This window comes from Molossus molossus, unplaced genomic scaffold (assembly GCF_014108415.1).
Source record: "Molossus molossus isolate mMolMol1 unplaced genomic scaffold, mMolMol1.p scaffold_m16_p_15, whole genome shotgun sequence".
Taxonomy (NCBI): Eukaryota; Metazoa; Chordata; class Mammalia; order Chiroptera; family Molossidae; genus Molossus; species Molossus molossus.
This window is the reverse complement of record NW_023425350.1, coordinates 11,819,367-11,844,084: the sequence shown is the minus strand read 5'-3', so window position 1 is coordinate 11,844,084 and position 24,718 is coordinate 11,819,367.

The window sequence follows — 24,718 nt, the reverse complement described above, 5'->3', positions numbered from 1 at the left end:
GAGACAATTTGCTCCCTCGTCTCCTTCAAACTTCTGTCAGAATGTTTGCTTCTAGGTGAAGCATTCCCTGACCACTCTTTTTAAAACTGCAACCTTACATGTATGTATGCATAACCAATGGACATAGACAACAATGCTGGGGGAAGGGGGGTCAGCAGGAGGGTATCTGAGGGGAAAAAGGAGAAACATCTGTAACAAAAATAAATTAATAAAAATTGCAAAAAATAGGCCTGACCAGTTTGGCACAGCAGTCAGAGAGTTGGCCTGCAGTCCAGAAAGACCCAGGTTCGGTTCGCGCTAGGGGCACATACCTCAGTTGCAGTTTGTCCCCAGTCCTGGTTGGGTCGTACGAGAGGCAGCCACTCGATGTGTCCCTTTCACATTGATGTTTCTCTCTCTCTCCCCCCCCCCCTCCCCATCTAAACAAAAAATGGAAAAATGTCCTCGGATGAGGATTAAAAAAAAATTGCAAAAAGTAAAATAAAAAAAACCTGCAACCTTCTCCTAATTTAAAAGACTCTAGGCCCTTCCTTAACTTCTTTTTCTCTAGCACCAAAAGAGTTCTATTAAACTATTATTTCTCCAATATTTGGTCTCAGGACTCTTGTACACTCCTAAATATTGAGGATCCTATTACAGACTGAGTTTTTTTCCCCCGCCCCCCCCAACTCCTATGTTAAAACTCACCTCCCAATGTGATGGTATTAGAAAGTAAGGCCTATGGGAGGTATTTGGGATTAGATGAGGTCATGCGGATGGAGCCTTCATAAATGTGATTAGTGCCATTATAAGAGTCACAAGAGAGCTTGCTGCTCTCTGTTCTCTGCCATATGAGGATACAAGGAGCACACATAAGCCAGGAAGCTGGCTTTCACCAGACACCAGATCTGCTATCACCTTGATCTTGGACTTCTCAGACAGCAGAACTGTGAGAAATAAATTTCTATTGTTTATAGACCATCCAATTTACGGAATTTTGTTATAGCAGCCTGAGCTAAGACACACCTGAAAATGTTTATTTGACTCCTAACCTGTCAACATTTGCCATATTTAAAATAAAAACAAACTCTGAAATATTTATTAAAATAACAATAAGCCCATTAAAGGTTAAATCATTTTATGAAAGATAATTATATTTTTCAAAACCAAAATAATTAGTGAAAATAATGATATGGTTTTAGAATTTTTGCAAGTCTCAATGTCTGCTTAACAGAAAATTGCTGGATTCTCATAGCTGCTTCTGCATTCAACATGCTGCAATAGGTTATTTTGGGTAAAGTATGTAAGTGAAATATGGCCACACAGATATATAGTTAGAGAAGGGAGGAGTATTTTAATAGCTTTTTCATATAACTGATGATATTTTTCTCTGATATTCACAAAAAGTGAATGAGTGGTAATTTCTTACAATTTATTTAAAAATGGAATATTAAACCATATAAATGAACTTTTGGTACTCTAGTACCTTGAAATCCTTTGGTCTACTTTGCATTTTGAATGGAATTTGTGAAATGATTTTAAAGATACTACACTGATTTGAAAATATTGATTCAGAGTTATGCAGAGCTTCCATATGTTGATATACTGCATTATCAACATTTCAAATCAAATTACTATCACCTCCAATCTCATCAGAAAGCTCAGATATTAAGAATCCTTCAAGCTTGCAATTATAGGCACAAGTTTCCCAACTTTCTAATTTGCCTTTAAAGCTTAAATTTTATCAATGATAAATATTGTCAGCTGTTTTCTAAGGTATCCAGTTTGCTTCACTCATTTTTTAAAACATGTGTGCAAAATACCCAAATCTGAAAAACCATAGTCTGTTACTGAAGTAAAAATGGAACCACACAATGGTTGTATGCTATACAGTGGTAACTACTCAGCAATAAAAAGGAACAGGGTAGCCCTGGCCGCTTTGGCTCAGCAGTTGGAGCATCGGCCTGCGGACTAGAGTCCCGGGTTTGGTTCCCGCTAGGGGCACGTACCAAAATAAATAAATAAATAAATAAATAAATAGGAACAGAGTATTGATCCACACCACAACACAGATGAATCTCAAAATAATTATTCTGGGTGAAAGAAAGGTGAGAGAAAATATGCACTGTATTCCATTGATAATGGAAAAAAGATAAAAATATAGCTAAGAGAGGGGTTCCTGGCCCAGTGGCTCAGCCAGTTGGAGCATTGTCTCCTGCACCAAAGGGTTGTGGGTTCAATTCTTGGTCAGGGCACATACCTAGGTTTCAGGTTTGATCCCTCGTCAGGGCACGTATGGGAGGCAACCGATCAATGCTTCTCTCTCACATGGATGAGTCTCCCTTTCTCTCTCTGAAAAGTCAACACAAACATATCCTCAGATGAAGATGTTATAAAAAAAAAAAAAGTCAGTCCAGCCGATGTGGCTCAGTGGTTGAGCGTGGACCCATACACCAAGAGGTTTGATTTCTGGTCAGGACACATGCCCAGGTTGTGGGCCCAATCCCCAGTGGGGCGCATGCAGTAGGCGGCCAATTGATGTTCTCTCTCATCAATTTTTCTATCTCTCTCTCCCTCGCACTTCCTCTCTCTCTCTAAAATCAATAAAGGAAAAAAAAAAAAAAGGAGGCTCTTAAGGAAATGAGGTCTATACACCCTTGTGCCTCAGTTCTCAGAGCTGCTATTAAGTTGTTTAACCTGATGCTAAACTCAGTTCAAGGCAGAGCCATAAACATCCTGGAACAATCGCTTCATGGGCACATAGATTTACTTCCTCCTAGTTTTCACCCACCTCATTTGCATATTGGAACTAACCAACCCGTTAACATAGCCAGCAATCCTTCATGTGCATGAAGGAATTATATTTTCTGGGCTTTTGCCTTTAGTAATCCCTGCCTTTCTTTGTTTCCTCCAGAGTGCAGCTTGAGTTGCTGCTGAATTTGTCTCCTGGGTTGCAACTCTTTTGCTCAAATAAATGCCTTTGTTCTTTATTATAGCTTGAACCTCTTCTTTGGTTAACACCATTTATACAAAATCCCAAAGCACATTAGTGTTGTGGGGGTGAGGGGCCAGAAGAAACTTTTGGGGATCAATGGACATGTTTGTTTTGATTATAGTGCTTTCATGGGTGTATATAGTATCAAAAGTTACCGAATTCCACACTCAATGTGCAGACTGTTGTACTTCAATTATACTCTAAGTAAAGCTGCAAAACATACACATATACACACACACACACACCACGACCTAAATGTTTATTAACGGTGGAATATTAGAATAAATTACAGAGCTCTTTTATTCTTTTAATCACCAATAAGACGCAGTACGTTCAGTCGAGCGGCTCTGACGACGAGGCCCTAGCCCCGGCACTGCGCTGGGGGAGGCGCGGCGAGGCGCCCCGAAGGCTGAAATGACACCCCGCCCGTGCAGGCCCGCGAGCTGGAGGCCAGCAGGGAGGGGACGGATCACTAGGAGGGGAACGGGACGAACAGAAGGGAGCACCGTTACCTTCTTTCCAGCAGCCGTGCTGCAAAGGGCTTCTATTTCTTTTCTCTTTCAAATTCCGAAAGGAGACGACTTATTTGTGAACGTGTATGCGAGTGTTACAGTGAAGCCGCTCGGCAAAAATAAATGTCTTCAGAAGAGCAACTCCACGCGACTTGGTGCCCTGGGGCCTCCCCGGGGAAAGCAGGCCCGCGATCGGCTCAGCCATCCCGGAACCGCGCCGGCCCGGCCTCCCGGAACCGGCGCCGTGGGGGCCGAGCGGCGGAGGCCGTTAGGCGGCGACGACGGGAGCCAGGGGCTTCTGCCGCCCACAGCAAAGGGCCGGGCTGCTCGGCTAAGGCCAAAGCCACCAGGGCTCAAGGGACCACAGGGAGCAGGGAGGGGCCCGACACCGAGGAAAACGAGAAGCCTAGACAGTGAATAAGCAGAGCCGGACTTACGGAGAGGCCAGCGCAGCTCCAGGAAGCCTGCCCGGGCCAAGATGGCGGCACACGTGTCTCCTCGCGCCTTGCAGGCCCCCGGCGCATGCGCAGAGCAGAAAGGTGGGGCAGCAGGCCGGCCTGCAGGTGGGAGCGGTTCGCCACCTCGCCACCCCCAGGGCCAGGCTGCCCGGGGCCAGGAAGGGTTGTGCCCAATCTGAGCTCCAAGCGCCAGGAGACGAACTCCACAGCCTTGTCTCCCAGGAACAGGCTAAAGCCTGGCTTGTTGCGGGGCTGGGGGGAATGTCTGTGCAGGGCTGCGGTGGTGCAGAGAATGAAGCTTGTATGTGGAGGTGGCACATCGTGATGGGGTCACCTCCTTTGTCTTGTTGCAAGGCATGCAGAGCACGGATTGTGGCCGCCCAAGAGAGAAACCCAGGAGCCACCCGTGAATTTCCAGATTAGTGAAAGTAATGGTCCTTTATTGAATACCTGTTAATCAGGTATTGATGCATGTCCTTGCATTTAATTCTGTTTCTCTGTCTTTAAGAGATGTGAATGGGGTCTTTGCATTAGATAGTTGTAATTTGTGATGCTAATTTCCTGATCCCAATGAGGTTTGGGGATTATGTAGGAGAAAGCCCTTGTTTGTAGGAAATGAACACTAAAGTACTGGGGATGGTTGAGCATGTCATTAGCAATTTACTCTCAAGTTACCGGGGAGGGGTGTGTTCTTTCTACTCTTCTTGTACCTTTCCTGTAAATTTGAGATTCTTTCAGAAGATAAAAAGTTAATTTTAAAATTATACCAGCCTCATAAAATGAGCTGTGCAGTTCTATTTTTATGTATTCTGTAGCACTTTATATTACACAATAATTATAATTCCTTGAAAAAATAAGAACTCAGCTCTCAAGTCATCTAGGCATGGGTATTTTGGAGAAAACAAAATCTTTGACTTCCACATAAATTCTAACATGCTCACAGGTTTGGTTAGGTTTTCTTTTCTTTGCAAAAAGTTTGTAATTTTATTTTTATGTCAGTTTATATATTTCCCCTAGGTTTTTAAATGTATTAATATACAGTTTTAATAATACAAGCAGAGCCTGGCCAGTGTGGCTCAGTGGTTGAGCATGGACCAACGCACCAAGAGGTTGAACGGTTCGATTCCCGGTCAGGACACATGCCCAGTGTGGGGCATGCAGGAGGCAGCCAATCGATGTTCTCTCTCATTGATGTTTCTCTCTTTCCAACATCAATAAAAAGAAAAAAAAATTTTAATAATACAAGCATATTATTTTAAAATCTCTGACCATTTCTTCCTTTACTCTGTATTTTTTTTTTGTCTTACCATTTTTTTCTTAACAAATCTTATTAATATTCTCTATTGGTTTTTCTCATTCTAATTGTTCTCTATTTCATGTTTCTTTCCTTATCTGTACTCTTTCCTTTTCGAAAACTTCTTTGAGTTATTTCTATTACTTATTTTCGATTTCTTGAGTATTTACTGTCTGTAATTTTAATCTCTCATTTCCTAACAAATGTCTGTAAGCTATGAATTTTTCTGTAAGTACTGCTTTCATAGTATCCCTTAAGTTATTATGGCATAATTTTATCATTTTCTGTTTTAAGTTTTTAATTCCTATTGAGTTTTTTGTTGTTGTTGTTGTGTTTTTTTTTGTAGTCCATGGTTCAAAGATAATTTTTCTTAATTTCCAGTTATATGGAAATATGTTATTAGCTTTTAACATTCATTTATACTTTACTTGCATTAATTGCATTGTGGTCAGAAATGTGGTCTGTCCCATAGTAATTACTTACAGTTTTTTTGAGACCTGTTTCATGGTCAATTTTAAAATAAATATTTATTCGATCAAATTGTTAAGTGTGTTCAAATTGTTAAGTATGCTTACTGATGTTTTTGTCAGCTGTATCAGTTACAGAAAATTATTTTTGTCAGCTTCTTGTAAGCCTGCCAGTTTTTTCTTTATATATTTTGAATCTATTTTATAAAGTACATAAAGGTTTCAGATTTCTTCCTGATGAATTCACTATTTTATCAATTCGTCATAACCTGTTTATGTCCACAAAAGAGTTGCCTTCTAGTCTTATTTTGCCTAGTACTGATTTAGCCATGCCGACTTTCCTGTAGTTGGTATTTGCTTTGGTTTATATTTTTCTATCATTTCTGTGTCCTTATATTTAGATCGAGGAATCCAGTCAAGTCCTCAATTTACCAATCAGGTATTGGAGATATGAGAGCATTAAAGGCATGAGAGCAAAAAATGTTAAGAATTACTGAATTACCAAATTATATTTTCTCATAGCAACTGGGAGTTTTTTCCTTACTGATCATAATATGCAACCATATATTTCATTATGTGACTATGTGAGGTCTGTTTCTGCTACAACACTGAGTCTCATAGAAACAACGCTGAGCATCCTGCTTTTCCTCAGTGAATCTTCAATGAAAGATTGAATGAGCAGAGGCATGGATGTGCTGGTGGCATTCACAGCCCTGGGAGTAGATGATTACCGGGACCACGTGAGCAGAGCAGAGGCTGGAACTCTGGGGAACAGCACTAGATTAACTTCTTTTAGAGCAACAACTGTGTGCATTTGCCTTTGGGACTTTTCTCTCCGTTTTCCCTTCCTCCTTTGTCCCTAACAGGGAGCACAGTGTTTTGCACACAAGAATGATACTAAAGTAAAAATAACCCTGCTTCACCAAACCAATCTAAGATCCAGAGTATATAATTACTGTTAAGAACGTTCTTTTCGGTGAAACAAGTACCTAGGAGACTGACATTGGGCAGGTCTCTTCACCTGTGCGTGCCTCATTGCCTTCCCCATCTTGTGGCAGAAATAGACATTAAATACATAAAATACAGTCATTTGCATGGTCAGTTCAAGGAAACTGTATGTGATCCCTCCTCGGACTCTCCATTTGAACATGACTGTTTTTAGTTCTCATTCAGTTCCACAGACCTCTGACTGCACGATGCGTGTCATGCCACGCGCTGTACTTCTGGTGAGAACATTTTTCCTCTAGTTGCCATATCCTCCAAAATCCTCAAGTCAGGTCCATTGTTTTCCACGTTTCTGCCACCCACTTTCTAGCACTTTAGCCCTGATTAAATGAACACTTAGGACTTGCTCAGACTGTTTCAGTTTGTTTTCTGTCTTGTTGGGCTTTTAGGTGCCACAAGGAGGCAGCACGAACTTAGCGATGTCACTCTCGGTGCCTAGACGTTCAGGGTCATTCTGTCACTCCCCAAGGGAAGATGTCCTTTCTACTTAAGATGCAATTAAACCTTATCATTTTTTTTTTTCAAATAATGCAAACTGTTAATGAGGAAGTGGGGGTTAAGAACTGCTATATATTTGTGGTAGACGTGTTCACTGGGGCAATTTGAAACTACAGATCTGAAGCCTTAAAACTGTTTTCTTCTTGCCTCTGGCATCCCCTTTCCCAGGACCACTCTCCCACCCCCAGTCATTTCTCTTCAGCAAGGATCTTGTTATGGGGACATTTAGTACAGCATTTCTTATAATAGCATCAACTAGAAATAATGTAAATGTCCAACAATAAGGGACTCAGATCATACCATGGATTACTATGTGGCTGTTAAAAATGATATTGACATGTTTTCCAGAAAGGTGAAAAGTTTCCTTTTCATAATATTTCCTAAAAACCCCCAATTCTACCTCTTCTCCTAAGCTACCATCTACCTTCCTGTTCTATCCTTTTGTGACACGTATTCCTTAGAGAAAGTCTTTCCTACTTGTTTCTATCTGATGTGACATTCACCCCTGGCGCACACCCACGGAAGTCCCCTGTGCCCTTCTCCACGACACTGCCTCTGGTCCCTCGGCTTCTCCCTTTGCTTCCCTGGCCTGGCAAATGTTTTCCCCTGGGCCTTTCCCTTTTTTTCCTGCTGGCTCTTCGATGTTCTGTCCCTATTTCTTTCTTTCTTCTCTTACAGCTCTACTTGCTTCAGACTGAAGTTTTCTTGCCATTGCATGTTGAGTTCGGCTTTCTCAAATATCTTGTTTGATCGTTAAAAGGCAATGTCATCCAGATATATTCCCACCTCTGTGATGAGGTTAAGTGCTCATTTTTTTTCATAATGATAGCCACAAATATGTGGCAAGCCAATTTCTTTCTGTAAACATATAGGGAGTAAGCTATAATTCATAGAATAGGATTTATAGAATGGGTGACTTTCTCAAACGGAAATTAAAGAGTAGTAATTATTTCCTGTGAGGTCTATGATTTAGAGTGTAGTAGGGAGACAGAGGAGAAATAAGGCAAAACCCAAGTAAATGTTTTTCTAATTTGATTTAAATCAGAACCTAAAATATTGCTTGATATTCATTGTGATCTTGGTGGGGCAGATTATTTTAGAGGTCAGAGACTGAACTGCAGAAAATAACATAAGTTGAAACATAATATATGTTTAAGCACATGTATCAAAGCTATAGTGTCTCTTATAAAGGATTGCTTCAAGTATAAAACAATCTTTGCTAAGGGTCACATTACTGATGATGAAGCAAAAGAGCTGGTAATCTTAGCAGCTTCTAAAAATGTCAAGGTGGCCCTGGAGGGTGGCTCAGTTGATTGGAGCATTGTCTAGTACACCGAAAGTTTGCGGGTTCAATACCCCTTTAGGGTGCATGCAGGAGGCAACCAATCAATGTTTCTGTGTTTCTCTCTCTCTCTCTCTCTTTCTCTCTCTCAAATCAATAAAAACATAGTCTCGGATAAGGATTAAAAATAATAATAATAAAATAAAATAAAAATGTCAAGGTGGATAAAGTGTATTTGAAGTAGGGCAATCAGTAGCCAAAGAGATGTACATAAGCCTTTGGCAAGCATATGAAAAATAAAAATTTTAATAATATGGATACAAATCAACTTTGATAACATGTCATTACCTTAAATCTCTCAAGTGATTTTTATTCACCATTATCAAAGAGTGAATAGTTCTATATAACTTAACTTTCTAGACTTGTGAACCTTATTTCTTTAAGAACCAAACCTTTAAGTAGTTTTAGATAGAATTTTTATTAAATGTGTTATATTTTCATACATTTCCTGTCTTCCTAAATGGTTTAGCTTTTACTGAGTAATTCAAAGTTTCATTGTACGTTACCACTATGGTACAGTGGAGGCCAAGGAGGAGACTCTTAACCCCTCTGCTAAATGGACCAACAAGGTCAATGTTAGAGTCCTTGTGTCCGCTCTTTATTGTTGTGCTCTCATAACAATACAAGGTACCATGCCTGCATCTAGCGACCCTCCCTACTGTTAGAAACACCGTTCCCCGAGTCTCTCAGGCTTCTGAATGTCTTACTGGTTATGCCAAGAACGCAAGGCCCTGACTCCTCTTTGTCTGCGACATTTGTCAAGGTTGCTCGCTGCAAACACAATCTTGAGAGATGCAGGAACCTCTGCTCCCAGACCAAGTCTGTGGCAAAGAGGGAACTTCCCCAGGCTCAGTGTTCCTGTCCTGTAACAACCCACTATGTACGCAATATGACCAGGGCCACCCGCATCGCCCTGTAGGACTGGGGCTCGAGGAAGCACGCAGCCACACTCACACTGGCTACTGCTTTTGCTGTGAGTATGTTTTTTAGTCTGACTCAGGGAGTCTCATGCCTCTGTCAGCATCCATGACACTGTGGCAAGCTTGTTTTGTTGGCTTATACTTGGGTGAAATCTCAGACCCTTCAAAGTTCCTAAAGTCTACTTTGAAATTTGTTGTTTCATTTACACTTTTAACAAACATTTATATATTAATTATGAATGTACCTGGAAATATGTATGGTCCTGGGAAATATAGGGTTAACATTAGTTGGAAGCTCTCTATTAAAAAGCTCTCCCTGACGAAGAATGCAGACACACAAACAGATTTTTTTCAAATATATTTTTATTAATTTTTTTTACAGAGAGAGGAAGGGAGAAAGATAGAAATGTGGATGTGAGAGAGAAACATGGATCGCCCACCTCCTGCACGCCCCCTATTGGGGATCGAGCCGGCAACCCCAGGATGTGCCCTGACCTGGAATCAAACTGGGACCTCTCAGTCCATGGAATGACACTCAATCCACTGAGCCATACCGGCCAGCGCAAATAGATCTTTGTAACAAAATATAATTAATATTGAAGGTATATGTAGGTTTTCTGCTCACTTAGAACTGGTAATAGTCTTTAGTCAAATCAACCAGAGTGAGAAGCCTTCCAAATACCTGTAACATCAAATAGAATCCTCAAAAAGGTATTTTTCAGTAGTGGGATTAATTTACCCCATACTAAAGGCTGTTCTGGACTGACCTAAGAAAAGCTTTAAAACAAGCCTTGAAAATATCTCATTTATTTCAAGTAACTTAACTGCAAAATAAAGCCCAAAGATATCTAAAGAAATATAACAAAATCCAACACCCATCAGTGACCAGAATCCAATGAAAAATCAATCATTTTATGCAAACAAGCAAAAAAATTATGATCCTTAAACAGAAAGAAAAAAATCAATAAAAAATGCTGAGAAATGACAGAGATAATAAAATTAACAATTAACAGACAGGGATGTTAGAACAGCTATTAAAAATCAACTCCACATTTTAAGAAGAAAGAAAAACTGTGAATATGAGGAAAGAATAGAAGCTATAAATGGACTCAGATTGAATTTCTAGAGATACAAATACAGAAAAATACAATATCTAAAAGCTTATGTCCACACAAAAGCTCACACACAGATGTTTATTGCAGCTTTAATTCATAAATGTCAAAAAGTGGAAGCAATCACAATTTGCTTAAGGAGGTGAATGTGTAAATAAATTGTGGTACATCCGGACAATGGAATATTATTCAGTGATTAAAAGAAATGAGTTATCAAGTCATGAAAAGATCTGGAAGAAACTTAAATGCATATTACTAAGTGAAAGAAGCCAACCTGAAAAGAATATATACTATATGATTCCAAATATATGACATTCTAGAAGACAAAATTGTGGAGACAGTAACGTGATCAGTGGTGTAGACACATAGATTCGTAGAACAGAATGGAGTCACTTTAGCAATGAACCACTACTCAACCCTAAAAAGAAACTGCTGGCCCTGGCCAGTTTGGCTGGGCAGTTGGAGTGTCAGCCCACAGACCCGGGGGCCCCAGGTTTGGTTCCCACTGGGGGCACTTGCCTCGGTTGGAGTTTGTGCTCAGCCCCGGCTGGGGTTGTGTGGGTGGCAATCACTCAGTGTGTCTCTCTCGCATCAGTGTTTCTCTCTCTCTCTTCCTGCCTCTCTCCTTCCTGCTCTATCTGAAGATGAATACAAGGAGGTCCTCAGGTGAAGACAAAAAAAAAAAGAAACTACTGCATGGAACCACATGGTTATATCTCAGCAGCTCTATCCTAACTGAAGAAAGCTTACACAAAATACTACATACTGTTTACTTACATCTATAGGACATTTTAGAAAGAGGTATAATAACAGAAAGCAGAGAGCAGTTGCCAGGACTCACCAATAGGAGGGAAGGAGTTGTCTGCAAAATGGCACAAGGGAACTTGTTGGGCCAATGGAAATATTCTATATTTTGTCTGTGTTGTTGGTTATACCACTGCACCCATTTGCCAATAATCATTGGATTATACATTTAAAATTAGTGAAATTTATTACATGTGAATTGTACCTCAATGAAGCTGACAAGAAATAAAGCTGGAACCTTTTAAGCATTCAAAAAATATAAAGAACAAGATTAATGAAATAGAAAACACAACAGACCCATATATCTGAAAAAACTAAGAAGGTGAACAGACCTCTATCAGAGCCAATAAAGAAAAGAGAAGGAAGGACACATAAAAAAATATTATGGGGTAAAGAGATCTGAACTACAGACGAAATTGAATGAATGGACATCTGTCGACAGTGAAAATGAATGAAGTAAATCTACATATACTGAGAGTTTTCAACAGCTCTATTGAGGTATAACTCACATGCCGTACGATTCACACAATTAAAGCGTATAATTCAATAGTTTTTAGTGGACTCACAGAATCACGTAGCCATCACCAAAACCTAGTTTGGGAACATTTTTATCCTACCAGAAAGAAACTCTGTAAGCAGTAGCCATCGCCACTTTGAGGTCATCCTGCTGAGGTACATACAGGATAGCCTATTGCTCCTTGGCTACAAATCTGTGCAGCATATTACTGAATACTGTAGGCAACTGTAACACAATGGCATCTGTGTGTCTAAACATAGGGGAAAGTACAGTAAAAATACAGTATAAAAGATTTTTAAAAAATGGTACACCTGTATAGGGTACTCACCATACATGGCTTGCAGGAAGAGAAGTTGCTCTGGGCAAGTCAGTGAGTCAGTGGTGAGTGAACATGAAGACCTGGGACATTACTGCCCACTTCTGGAGACTTGATGAACACTGTCCCTGCTTCATTCCGACAGGCTCGGAAATAGAACGTCAAAGCTATCCATGCTGCGCCATGAACAGATATGTGAGTTGGGCTGACAGGAAACACGGAGGAGAAACTGGCCGGGAAGCTGTAAATCACCAGGACAGTGCCTGGCAGCAGGAAGGGAAAGTTGGCCCGAGGGTCAGGAGGAATAAGAAATCAAGATGGAGAGGTAAAGGAACATAGCAATTGTCGTGGCAATGTGGTTTGGGCTAGTATGTTGTTGGAGTGGAAAAACAGATTAAGGAATTTCGTGGTTTTCATTAAAAAAAGAGGATGTTTAAAATGGAGAGGGTGTAGAACTGAAGACTCAGTGTTTTGACTTTGGAACTTGGTGTTTTATTCCATTGACCCCATCTGGCACAAAGGTCTCTGGCAGAGTTGATGAAAGAAAAGAAGCTTATCTATGATTTATTTCACTACAACCTGAAAGTATTTGCAACATACAAGGTCAGGCTGGCCCACACTGCCTCAGAAACCTTTGACGAAAGCGGCAGTGGCACTTACTACCTGTGAAGGTAGCTCCATGGACCTGTGTCCTTGTACAGGACCTTAGGTCCTCAACGAACAATTTACAACAATGTTCCCTGAAGACCATCAGGCTAGATCTGGGAGGGCTGGATCACCCTCTGAATATGCAGCCCTGGGGGACATGCTCCTCAGTGCTGGAACAGGTCAGAGGCTGACTGATTGGGGGTACCCTGTACACTCAAAATTGAGTTGCTGTGAGTGAAACAGAATCTACAGCCAAGCCCCACAGATATTGCCGCCATCAGAGAAAAAAAGAATTCCCCCTGGATCACAGATCCTTCCATTTCTTACAGGAAATTCAGCTCCATTACAATCTTATGGGACCACTGTCATATAGGCAGTCCACCGTTGACCAAAATGTCATTATACTGTGTCCACAGGACAATCTCCACAACTTTAGTCATCCAAAAATGTCAGTAGTGCCAAGGTTAAGAACCCTGTTCTAAAGCAGTGCTGTCCAAACCTGGCTAGCTTTTTATCAGAAAATCAAAAGAGGCACCTGTCCAGTTTTAAAAACTCTCTGCGCCTGAGTCCCACCTCTGAGATTCTGAGTAAGGATGCATGAGGAGAACCCAGGGATGTGCACCGTTTGGAAGATGTCCAAGTGATTCTCATGACCAGCCGGATCTGGGAACTGTGCAAGTAGACTGAGTCTCGGCTCCTAATTCAGAAGAAATTAGCAGTGCATTAGCAGTGCTCCCAAAGTAGATCAATGACTCCAAGGTCACTACCTCTTCTGTTTATTTTCTCCAATTACCTCTCTCTCAATTAATGGGGTCACTAAGCACTGAAGACGTACATTCATTTCCATCCGCTTTTTTCCCCTACTTCTTTCGTTCTGCATAAATGTAGTTTGCAAATGATTACATCTTGTGAAGTATTATACACTTTCTGTTTACAAACAGAACAAAGGACCTAGAAAATATTTGTTCTCTGGAGCTTAACGGGAGCCGCCAAGCGAACAGGCGCACCGGCCCTGCAGGCGGTGGGGGTGACATATCCGCTCTCCGCCACCAGCTAACTTAGTACGTGGAGGTGGGATTCATTTCCAATGGTTTGAAGTTGCATACTTTAAGGTCAGTACAATTCTGCTGAATTTAGAAAAGGGTAAAAATGAATTATTTTAGCTTTCAGATGTTTTCTTTCCATTTTCCATCACACTAATACATGACAAAACGAAATAGTCCCTGCTCTTAAGAAACCTAAACATAGGATAAGGTAGCAATAGAAATGAGACATAAACATGAAGAACTATACGAAAAGATATTCTATACTCTCCGAGGATACACATTTGACAGGAAGAGATCCTTCTGGCTGGAGAGACTGGGGAATTTCTAAGGAAGTAGCTACACCTACAGCTCTGGCTTCACTGAGGCCTACCTCGCGTTGGATCCACCATATTAGGAGTTGGAAATAAGTAGACACAATCCCTCTACTCCTGGAATTTTATTTCCTGGACACTAGTCAGTCAGTTAATAGTTATTTATTATATGCATGCCATGAGCCAAGCACACAAACAGAGAATAATGATTCACAGTGACCAGTGTTAAGATAGGGAAGGACATGATCCAACTAATTACTGACCAGAATTCTATCGTACTGAATCCTCCTCTCTGAGCATAGACATTTCTCTGACTTCATTTGCAAGGCCAGGATCACAGGGTACTCACTCACCTTTAGCATAATTTAACCCTGACATTGGATTTAGCAGCAGCTACTTAGTAATAGGTTGCAATCATCTAGTGGATCACTAGTTATCTCTGGCATCCTCCAAGGAATCGGTCAAGAATTGTGATATAGCCCTGGCCGGTTTGGCTCAGCGGTTGGAGCATTGGCCTGTGGACCAGAGAGTCCTGGGTTCAGTTCCTACTAGGGGCACGTACAAAAAAAAAAAAAAAAAAAAGAATTGCAATAGAAACCACTGATATAATCCTCGGTTTGTTAATACTTCTGAGGAAGCTTTCTGATAGAACAGTGTATTGACTCTTGTCTATAAATCCAGCAGCTATGTCAATTGTGAGATAACTCAGGAATGTGGTCACTGTACAGGGTGTGGCAAAAGCTAGTTCACAGTTGTTTGTATGGAAAATAATACAATAATAAATATTAATACAAGAATAAAACTACTTTTTGCCCCCATTAACAGATCTAACAAGAAAATCCGCATGATCATATCAATCAGTGCTTAATATTCATTTTCGAACTGAAAGTGGCTTTGGATAATGTTACTACCATATGTCAAAATAGTCTCTCCATTGGCCACCACCACCCACAATTTCAAGATCATTGAAGTGACCCTGCATTGTGTCCACACTCAGGCTGAAATCCTTGAATACGGCCCTTACTCAACAACCCATGGCCCCACTCCCTGAGACCAGGGTAGGTCAGCGAGAGCACACAGCCAGTAGATACTCTTTTTACAACCCAGCCTTCCATGCAAAGGGCCCACATTGTCATTCCTGAGCCCCTTGACCTCTCTAGAGGAACAACGGACACATGAGCATTGCCAATGCGAAACAATCAAGGGATAAAAGGAGCCCAGGAGTCAGCCTCATTTTGTAATGAATCAGGCTGGTCAGACCCTGTCCCTAGATGAGCATGCTAAGCCACGGAAGGTCAAAAGCTTTGTCAGGCAATTCGAAGATTTTCACTTTTAGGGCATTGAGCTGTCCAAAGAGCCCCCTGGTAGAACCCATTCTTCTATTTCTGAGCTATATTTTCACCCAACTCAGAGACCTTCAGAGGAAGTGAATGTATCTGTAGGATTTTAGTTATAAAGCAAAGCTTGATACTAACTGTCAGGTTATGCTGCCTCAGCATGCACTGTTCAGGGGAACTCCGTGAAGTATGCACAGGACAGGGAAGGCACCATTGCCAATATCCAGTGAGGTCAAGTGTTGTGTAATGTAAATGAAAAAAAATGTATCTAAGGCAATTATGCTTTTATCTTCTAGAAGAAAGTATGTTGCACGAAGTTACACAGCTTATCTAAGTTCAGTTGTTAGAGATCTGTTTAGAATTATGTAAAGACAAATAAGGTTTCTGTTTCTAAGACAGGAAAGAATGGGCTTTCTAAAAAAAAATGTATCGGGACGAATATGAATTCAGTGACTCATTTGGGAGATGAGACGGTGGCCCATTGGTGAGAAGTGACACTGGCCTGTGTCTGAGCACTGACACATTCCTGACCTTTCTTTCCTTCACGAGGAAGCCGGTGAAAAAATACATGGAGCTTTCGTGAGAAAATCTAAGTCCTCTGGAAGAGGTTCTGGAAAGATCTGATTTATTTGGAGGACAAGTGTCATCTGCGAGACAAAAAACATCAACTGAACTCTGAAATTCTTGTCACCGCTACAGTGACAGCCTTCCCTGGCTCTTGCTGTCTGGCTGCACAAGGTGTCTTTCCTCTGAGTTCCGACAGCACCCTGGACATGCACTCAATGGAACACTTAAATTATCTTTTGAAGATTCTTATTTTTTACCTGCATTTCCCACTAGAGAATGAACCTCCCAAGAACCCAGACATTGTTATCATTTGTGTGGTTTTCAGTGTTCAAGGGGCTCTTATCAGAGATTCTAAGGCAGGCATACTTGCCCATCTCTAGTGGGTAGTGTGGCATTTTCGGGTGCTCCATAGGCCAGCTGGCCCCTTTCCAGATTGGGTATTCAAAGGTTAGCACGGTAGCTGAAGCCTGCTGCAAGAGCTTGTGGGAAGTCAGGTTGTAATATAAATAGTGAGTTCCGCTAGCATTGGGCTGGATTCTAAAATGAATGCCCTATTATGCTAAGCGAAATAAGCCAATCAGAGAAAGACAAATACCACACGATCTCGCTTATTTGTGGAATATAATAAACAAAATAGACCCAGAGACATAGAAAGGAGTACGATTCAGACTGACAGACCTCAGAAGAGGCTGCGGGGGAGATGGATGAGATGAACCAAAAAACTTATATGCATGTATGTGTAACCAATGGACATAGACGACAATGCTGGGGAGTGGGGGGGTGGGATGAGGAGGAGGGTGTCTAGGGGGGGAAAAAGAGAAACATCTGTAATAAAAATAAATTAATAAAAATTGGAAAAATTAATAAAAATAAAGATGCTGTTTTAAACATAATAATAATAAAATAAAACGTTAAAAAATAAAAATAAAATGAATGCCCTACATGAAACTGCTCACTAGCTCAGTGTCTTTACACTGGCTTCGGTTCAGATGTTTTTCAGATGGCTTGTCAGTGGGGGCCCCAGCGGGGCTTAGTCTGCAGGGTCAGCCATGCTTAGGTGAAATGATAAAGAAACAAATGCTCAGTGACTCCTGTAGGGCCTGAGAGAACTCAAGCACCTCCCCTGTGGCCTATCTTCATGGGCAGGGTGGGCATGGGGGCAGGGTAGGGCATGGGGGCGGGGTTACATCTCTTGAGGGTTCTGATTTATGTCCCGGGTCGTGTGCCCAGATCCCAGATACAGAATCAGAAATTTTATTATGTTCCTGGTAGGTTCCGGATCATCAGACCTAGCTCTTGTCCTTTTTTGTTTGGTTGTTTTGTTTTTTCACATCTTTTTCTGAGTAGAACTTTTCAATGGCAACATTGTAATGGATTCTCTGGATAAGAAAAGTGTTTTCACCAAATCTTTGGGTTATGACCTGTCCGTTCACACCACTTAGGCGACAGTTGCAGCAGACACAGTGTCTGTTTTCAGAACGGCCTGGGTCAGTACAGACAGCTGTCAGGTTGAAAAAAGAAAGAGCGATAAAGTCCAAGGTGTCCCCGTGAAACACTGGCCTGTCTGAGCCCGTCATTATCTCCAGAGCACTGAGAAGACCTCTCTGGAACCCTCCTGCCTCTGCTTTCGAGGCTCCTGGATTACAAACCAGCAGACAGGGAAGCAGTCTTTTCTTTCAGGAACACAGAGGTGGGACCTTGGAATGAAGAAATCAGATTTGATGAAACCTTTGCCCAGAGTTATAAATCTCTGCGCCACGTGGCAGGGATGCCTCGGACTCGGGAACAAAGAACAAAGAGCACGTCAGTTAGTCACACTGAGGAAAACACCGAAGATGCAGAAACCATGGGGTGTTAATGTCACCTGCCCCGTCCCTTCCCAGAGGACCACCTGTCTTCCCTTCAATTCCTCCAGTAGAGATTTCTTGGAACATTTCAGCTCCAAATCTGGAATTTTATGCAATAAAACTAATACCAAAATCATTCCTCAGGCCCTGAGGATGACAACTTTAGATCTTTCACAGAGTCATAAACCTCAGTGTGGCCGAAGATCTGAAAGTTTCACTTCATGGTAGAGGTGAGGGAGTGACCTACGATCCAATGTCACAAAGCCCGTCAGAGGCCCACCAAGCCTCCCAACAACTGGCTGTTTCTTTAAAACATTTATCTGAGTCATAAATACAATAAGTTTTTATTGAAGAAAAATTTTCAAGTTATGTAAACCGTTTAAAACAGGAAAACATTTTCATAAACCTAGCACAATATACTTTGTTCCATATGCTTTTGGGGGATTAAAATTAAAACTAACATGTTAAATCATGCAGAATAAAAAGGGAAACTGTGGCTTTCTTCTTTCAATGCTTAAATGTTAAATGTTTGAAACATATTAGATAAAACATCACAGCACGCTTGGACAGGGACGTGTTCGAGACAGGCCATCTGTGACGATAGGGTGTGAAAACTGGGAAATAAGCCAGCTCCACGGGAGTGTGAACAGCACAGCATTCTCTGTGAAGCTCCCGTTGGTGCCCAGAACATCCTGAACTCCCAACTGGCCAAACCCTGCTGCCATCACGTGCAGGGCACAGCCCATAGTCAGTGGAGGGATTCCAGAGGTGTGTGATATTACCCGACTTCTTGTTCCAGACACTAGAATTCATGCAATTAAATTTGAGAGAAAGCAACCGGGAGCGGGCAAAAGCCGCCTGACTGTGGTGTGCAGAGTTGTGCGGATCTCGCACTGATTGGGGGTGCCAGCAGAGGCCTCCAGCTGCCCTGCGGAGGTAAAGAGGCAGACCTTTGGAGGGTGGTTCCCAATGTCATCCAATGTCATTCCAAGTTATCCAGGCTTGGAAGAACATTCTGGTAAGAATGAGAATCAGTTAACTGCTATGCCAGGTTCTGCCAGACTTAACTCCATGGACTTACAGAGACAATACGTGGTTTGGAGTGATCTGAAGTTGTCTGTAGACTCTAGATCATACAGGACAGGGGAAGGCAGGTCTACGCACAAATAATGGCTCCCTGGATGTGGAGTTAATGGGCACACCCTTGCCTTTTTCATCTTGCTTTCCATTTTATTCTTTTTTTTTTTTTTAATTCAAATGTAAGAGAAAAATGATTTGGCATCCCTTCCGGCTTCAGTTTCCTCGTTGCTCAGTGACTGGGTTGGTTGCAGGGGTTGACACTGGGTACTCTCCCAGCTCCGCATTCTCTGCTCTGGTTCTAAAGACTCAGTGTCTTTTGTCAGGAGGACAGTGAGCACTACCCCAGGTCAACAGTGCTGGCCTGTTGAAAATCTGGGCTTTGGTTTGTTTTTTTTTATCCTCACCCGAGGACATTTTTCCATTTTTTGTTCAGGTAGAGTGGGAGGGAGAGAGAGGAACAGAGAGAGAGAGAGAAACATCGATGTGAAAGGGACACATCGAGTGGCTGCGACCCGCACAACCGACCAGGGCCGGGGACAAACTGCAACCGAGGTACATGCCCCTAGCGGGAACCGAACCCGGGTCTCTCTGGACCGCAGGCCGACGCTCTAACCACTGAGCCAAACCAGCCAGGGCTGGGCTTTGCTTTTGATTGACCCTCTAAACCCAGTTCTTCGTCTGTCATTTACAGCGTAGGAGGTAAGGACCACCACCAACAAGACTTCAAAGGACAAGAAAGGAAAGAAAAAGGATGTAGGCGAGAGGCCATAGTTTTGCTTTTATTTTCTACTTAATGATTTGTTTCTTTTTTTCTTTTTTTAGTTTCAGTTGCTCATGACACTAACTTATTACCACTTTTGTCTGCATAGCATATTCCCTTACTTTGTCAGCAAGCATTTTGTTGATTGCTAGAATAATTTCCCCTTAATTTCAGCATTCTCCTAACAAGGTCTAAGTGGCTTGGGATGTGGGCTACTTTTCCAAAAGGTTTCTTAGTTAGCTTTCGAACTATGAGGTGAGAGGTTCTGAATCTTTCCTCTGAACAGTGAGGAAATTACACCTGGACATGAACCACATGACGGGAGTTGCATTAGTGTCACGAAAGGGTCACAAAAGGGTGTACAGTTACAGTTCCGCAGGAGAGGGGAGGGACTGCCCAGCCTGAGTGAAATCACAGGCCTCTCAATGCCCCCACCCCAGGCTGCTGCGCTAAGGCAGCATCTAGGTGAACACCCAGGTGCTTTGTTTCCCTACCAGCTTTCTTTCTCTCCGTCTTTCCTCGGAAACCAGCTACCTTGTCCCTTCTGCAGCTCCAGCACTGACAGCCCATAAAGGCTAGACATTAAAATTGTCTCCTTTAATCTCAGGCCAGAATGGCAATGCCTTCAACTCTCCCTGGGGAGCAGAGTGCCACCAGCTCAACAGGTGAGTTGGGCCATCGCTGTCCTCTTCCCTGAGGGTATGACATGGAATTATGGGAGGGGATCTGAATCCTCCAGAGAACAGGGATGAAGGGGTCCAGAAACAAGATCCGTCTCCAAACATCAAGAACAGCGCTCTTGCATAGTACACATCCATTTGGTAGAATGCTTGACCTAAATTCAGAGAACTCAAATAAACTCTTGATCATTCCGTTTATTTTCTGCTTTCAAATAATAAACAAGGATTAATTGAATTACTTCCTGCACCCACAGGCAAGAAATTCAACCCAGAGCATTTTTCAGGACTAGAAGTATCTCAAAGTATCCTTTGGAAATCTCTCCCTATGCCTCACTAACATCAGCCACCCATTGACACCTAACCGAAATCCTCCTTGCTACTTATTGAGCCATTTATTTTCTTTGATACCTTTAGAAATACGGGAGAACAGCAGGGCTCCTGTTCTGGAATCTTTCCTCAGTCTGAGCTTGCCTTTCACTATGATTCAGAGTAAACAGAACAAGCAAGGGTGAATCTCGAAGAACATAGACCATTTAATTCTCTAAATAGTGAAAATAACCAGAAGTAAAGTTGTGTATTTGACTTTTCCACTTATTAGCTCTGTTGCCTTGGGAAAGTAATCTAACATCTCTAAGCTTTAATTGGTTTGTCATATAAATACGACACTTAAACCAAAGATTATTATAAAGGTAATATCGATCTGTCATGAAGATTAAGTCAGAGGATGATGATAAAATAAAAGTGTAGGAACAATATGGAGAAATTGGAACCCTTGTGCACTGCTGGTGGGAATGTGAAATTGTGTATTGCTGTATAAAATAGTATAGTGGTTCCACATAAAAAATTAAACACAAAATTACCATATGATTCAGCAATTCCACTACTGGTATATAATAAAAATAACTGGGAGCAGGAATTTAAACAAAGGCCTGTACACTGACATTCATAGCAGCATTATTCGCAATGCTAAAAGGTGGAAACAACCCACTGATGGAAAAATAAGCAAGCCAATGTGGTATATCCATATAGTGAAATATTATTCAGCCTTGAAAAGGAATCAAGTCTGACACATGCTACAACATGGATGAAACTTGAAGACATTATGCTGAGTGAAATAAGATGGTCACAAAAGACAAATTGGGTGTGATTGATTCCACTTACATAAGATTGTCAAACTCATAGAAACAGAAAGTAGAAGAGTGATTGCCAGGTATGTGGTGGGGGAGGGGAGAATGGGGAGTTGTTTAATGGGCACAGATTTTCAGTTTGGGATGATAAACAAAACCTCTGGACATGAACGGTGGTGACAATTACTCAATAATGTCAATGTACTTACTGCCACTGAACTGTATCCTTAAAAATTATAACTTTTATATTATGTATATTTTGTCACAATGAAAACAACAACAACAACACAACAAAACAAGATAATGGTCACTGCATGGTCCCCACTTGGCAGACAATATGAGGGATATGGATAGGAAAAAAAATGTTGGAGCGGCTAGACGCCACCTGAAACAATCCAGACTAACAGACCTTGTGACCTGATGCCACTGGAAGAGGTGGCAGGAGGAGGGAGCAAGCATGCTGGTTCGGAGTGACCAGAGAAGGTTGCGTCACGGACGTGCAAACCTAAACTGGGCATAGGTCCATGAATGGGAACAATCAAACCTCAATTATTTTCAGGCCTAGGAAGCAGTTTCCCAGAAGCCCTCTCCTTTCCCCACCTCGGAAAGCAGCCACTGAATTCCCATTCCTCCCTGACCTCCGGAATCCTGTGTAATATAGGTTTACTGGCATTTCATAGTGTGTAGCATCTTCGTGCCAATAGACAGCCCAGAGAGCTACAGACAGGCGATCTTAAACACCCATTTGAAACTGGGAAGAAGGCAAAACCCAAAAGGCTGCATATTAATCGACAAAGTACCTGGGCAAACTAGATCAGCAGCAGTGAGGCATCAATACCAGCAGATACCTGCAGTTTAATCCCAGTACGGACGTGCTGCGTTGTTGCTGTTAGGGTAAGCTTTCCACGGTACCGAGAAAGATGAAGTTCTGGTTTGGTGATGGTGGTGGCTTTTATAGAGAGTGGTGGCGTCAGGCTGAGTGATATCATGGAAGGAGCATGGACTTTAGTGACACAGACATGGATTCAAATCCCAGTTCTGTCACTTCCTACCTTGTGAATTTTAACAATTCTTTCACTTCTCTTAGCTTTTCATACGGAGGGTAATAATACCTACATCCCTGGATTTGGTATAAGATGATAACAATTTATATAATCTACCTTACATGTAAAGGGAACTCTAGTAATGAGAAAATCAGCAAGAAAAAGATAAAATCAGTGGAGGTAGATGTGATCGCCTCTAGATATAATAAAACTAGCTAATTTACCCAGCACTAACATTGTTTCCAAGACTTTTTTAGGAACTTTACATTTGAACTTTTAACCCTTGGTAAAATCCTCCCAGATAGGTACATGGTTATCCCCACTTTGAGGAAACTAAAGCACAGAGAGGTTAAGATACTTTCCAAATGTCACAGAGCTAACACATATCGGCACTGGAGTCCGTGTTCTAAACTGTGATAATATAGACTGGAGATAAAATCTTATGGCCTCCTAAGGAATGAATTTACTATGCAAAAAAAAAAAAAAAAAGCAATTTTCTTTTTATGATGAGATGACTAGAGAAGACAGAATAAAAGGCATTTTAAAATCCCTATAGCAAATCATATAAAGGTGATTTATATGGTCCTAGTAAGTTTCTCTCCAGCAACTAATTCCAAACATAAAGATAATAAAGAAACATAAATCACCATGTCAAGATACTTTAATTTTATATAGCCATTGAAGTATTTAAAACAGTATACCAATTGTTGTTGCTTAAGGCTTTCTATTTTTTATCATTTTCAAATTCAAAAGTTTTAATATGGATATAGTTCAAGATGTATAATTTTCTTTCAATTAGTACTGAAAAAGAAATGTTACTTAGATGGATTCAGGTTTCTTTTTGTTCACAGTAAGACTAAAATTATAAAGGAGACTTGTATGGGTAAAATTTACCTCCAGAATACCAAACATATAGAGGAATGTGCGCTTGCCTTGGTGCCTTACTGATTCATCTGACACTATGTATCAATGTAATAATTGTAATTTATCACACTGGGAAACTAATTGCACACAACAAGTTCTTTCTTTACCCTCTCTATCCTTCTACTCTAAGCCTTAGATTTCTTTTTTAAGTATGGAAATACATATTACATATCTTGTAAATTCAGAAATTGTGGGCAAATCAAAACTATGAGACATTCATGAGAGTCTAAATGTGCACTGGATACATTTGAAGAGGGTGATTGCAGCCTAGGGTTTGTGCTGGAGCCTTCTGGAAAGTACTACCACAAAAGATGAGTTCTCCCTGCCTCGAGGTGGTATTGGCCAGGTATAGAGAAGGATTCAATGCTATTGCCAGGAAAATGAGTTGGGGTGCCCACACTGGTCATGCCATGTGCATCCCACTCTCCTCCCTCCGTTCAGGTTGGTCTTTGGGCAGGAGCCATGCTGACGGAGGGACAGAGCCTGGCAATGCCCAGACTGAACGCTGAGCGCGGAACACCAGCCCCTGAGATATTCCACCCGGTGTATGTCCCTCCTTTTCCCCAATCTCACTTAACACATTGGGGAACACACACATCAAAAGCTATTTTATACCCCCTGAAGGCTGGCTATGGAATGGTAAGGATAAAGGGTCCAACAGGGGATTCAAATAAGGTGAGCCCACAGTCAAAAATCACCAATATCTAGCATGCAGTCACCATGAAAAATAAATAACAACCCAATGGAAGAATTGCAACTGTAGGAAAAGTCAATAGAGTGATAAGAAAAGGACTTTAAAACAAGTTTAATTAGTGTCTTCAGATATAAGATGATGTCACAATAATAAATCAGGACCTGTCTGCTATGAAAATAATAAACAAGACAAAGCTTAGAAATAACAAATATGATTATTGAAATAAAATATTCGTTAGATATGAACAGAAGAGTGCGCAGAGCTGGAAGGAAACTGGGCACCTGCAAGATGGCTTAGGAATGAAGCACAAGGCGAGAAAAGAGAAAGACCTACAAGACGTGGAAGAGAGTTCTGTGAGTCTTAGCATCTATCTAACGGAGAAGAATGAGATTAGAAGAAAAGTAAATTCTGAAGAAATAACAGGATGGATTTCTT